The 2,225-nt window shown below is 38.2% G+C and overlaps 1 protein-coding gene across 1 annotated transcript in view; it reads right to left on the bottom strand.

The window, feature by feature from the left end:
* LOC107088647 (cell wall protein DAN4-like) overlaps positions 1-910 on the bottom strand; it is an 18,013-nt gene extending 17,103 nt beyond the window's left edge. The window contains exon 1 of the mRNA XM_015380950.1: positions 854-910. The gene's annotated coding sequence lies outside the window, so the exon portion shown is untranslated. The remainder of the gene's footprint in view (positions 1-853) is intronic.
* Between the last annotated feature and the right edge of the window lie 1,315 nt (positions 911-2,225).

Here is a 2,225-nt window from a genome sequence, read left to right as displayed (position 1 = left end):
CGCAACTTCCGGTTCAAGGGTCAAACGGCGCCGTCGTCCAATCACATTAGTTTTCTTATCAGAACTCTGGCTGCAGCATTTTTGGATCAGCTGAAGGCTTATAATTACCATTTAAGGACTTCCTGATAGTAAAGAATGACAAGAGTCCAACCTCAAAGTAACAGAGACATCAGTTACAACAGTCACTCTACAAACTCTGTCTCAAGAAGTTCTATTTTTTAGGAAATTTCTCATGTGAAACTTTAGTTTTTTTTTTTCTAAATTCTTTTCAAAGTTTTCTTCTTTTACTTCCTCCCTCATTTAGAGCTTTTTAAATTATACTTACTTGAATTCAAATGCCAAAAAATCTGGTTTTCTTGAAGTCTCTTAAATATGAACCAATTCTGTGTATCCACAAGGGGGCGCCATAGGAAAGGTTTCCCACCAGAGTAAAGCTGCCTTGGCATTTTAAATGCAAGAATTAGTCCTTGTAGTAATTAGGACTTTTGTTGATAGCACCTTCACCTTCAGTTATTTGATGGTTCTTGGAAAGTTCAAGAAGACCCAAAATAACTGTAGCTGTTCATCCTTCTGGGAGAACACATCTCTGCATCACACTTGCTATAATCTATGGTAAAACTCTCACCGAGAAGCTATTGTAAAGCTATGTTTGGCCTGGATTCACTGCAGGATGAAACCTGAAGTATTTCTCCAATGTGGGTGGTCCTCTGGGTGATAAGTTCATTTAAGGCAAACAGCTCCATAATATTCACATCTCACTATTGATGATGATCAAATGAATTAAAGAGATCTGTGACAAAAAATCAAAAATAAAAACCCAGATGGGTTGCAGATAAATGAAAAAGAAACATACTTCAGTGTCCCTCATTGACCACATGACCCCGGTCCCTGTATGAATCTCCTATCGACGTGACTCCTCTGACCGCGAGGTGAATTCTGACATTCCTTCATGTAGCCTTCACTGGGAAGGACAAAACATGATTAGGCAGCCTTGAGTGATTCACACAGCAGGTCCCAGCCTGCCAAATAACAGCCAACCAGTCACTCGGTCAATTAAAGTAGGCATTGTAGTTTGTGAAAACCCAATACACACATGCCCCACACACACACACACACTTATAATCAGATTTTGTTACAAACTGTTAGCTCTCTAGATGTTCATGTTGCTGTCATGTTGAAAGTGTTTAATGAATGCAAGCAGATAACATGGTAAGGTCAGTCATAGGAAAGCAAAGAATTATTAAAATAAACAATATTCCATTATGGGGAAATTAGAGACATTTTCTTGAGAATTATCTTACTATTGTTCTCCTAAACTTTAGTAATGACTAGTATCTGTGATCATGCTGAAGTGCAGGGAAAAGCTCTACCCGAAGAGAAGATTTACTTTAAGATAGTAACATCTTTTAATTTTCATATGTTCTTTTTTAAACTTGATTTTTGAAGTAGATCTACAACCCTTGAAGAAGGCTTTTGTTAAGCAAGGCAAGTTTATTTTACAGCAATTTAGTACAATTTAGGACAATTCAAAGTGCTTTACAAGAATGGAATAATAAAATAAAAGAAGCATTATAAAAGTAAATAAAGATAAAAAAGTTAAAAGCCAGTAGAAAAACAAACTCAGTTAGTAGTTTAACTTCAAAAAGTCAAAGGCAGCTCTAATCAAATGGGTTTTTAACTTTAACTTCAAATAATTCAGCTCTTTTCCTGTCTTCTGGGAGTTTGTTCCAGATCATTGGATCATAGGAACTAAATGCTGCTCCTCAATGTTTGGTTTTCCGAGGCCGACTGGGGTTCAAGGAGACAGAAGCAGAGATAAAAAAGGCAACTGTAAAAGGCGGCCCGTCCAGGAAACACACAGCCAGGCAGACGAGCTACGGCCAGCTCCCATGACAGAGGATGAAGAGAGCACATCCAGCCAGTCACAGTTAGAGAAACAGGACTACACTGAAAAACAGGCCAATCTCAAACAGCTATAAACAAGGGTGATAAAAAAGGTGTTGATGGCAGCAGCACAGCTGATATTTCTCTCCAACATGGTGTCAGAGCCAAACAAGAACAGACGAGGTGAAGCTACAACGAAAAAAAGCAATGAGAGCTTAAAGTTAGACATTGAACTAATACTGCAAAATGGGGGAATAGAGATAGAATGAAACAGAATGATGAAAAAAGGGTCCCTATGTCCTCCAGCAGTCTAAGCCTATAGCAGCATAACTATAGAGATA

Source organism: Cyprinodon variegatus, unplaced genomic scaffold (assembly GCF_000732505.1).
Source record: "Cyprinodon variegatus isolate N-32 unplaced genomic scaffold, C_variegatus-1.0 Scaffold225, whole genome shotgun sequence".
NCBI classification, from domain to species: Eukaryota; Metazoa; Chordata; class Actinopteri; order Cyprinodontiformes; family Cyprinodontidae; genus Cyprinodon; species Cyprinodon variegatus.
Note: the sequence above shows the minus strand (reverse complement) of the source record. Positions and strands in the feature narration are given on the sequence as shown.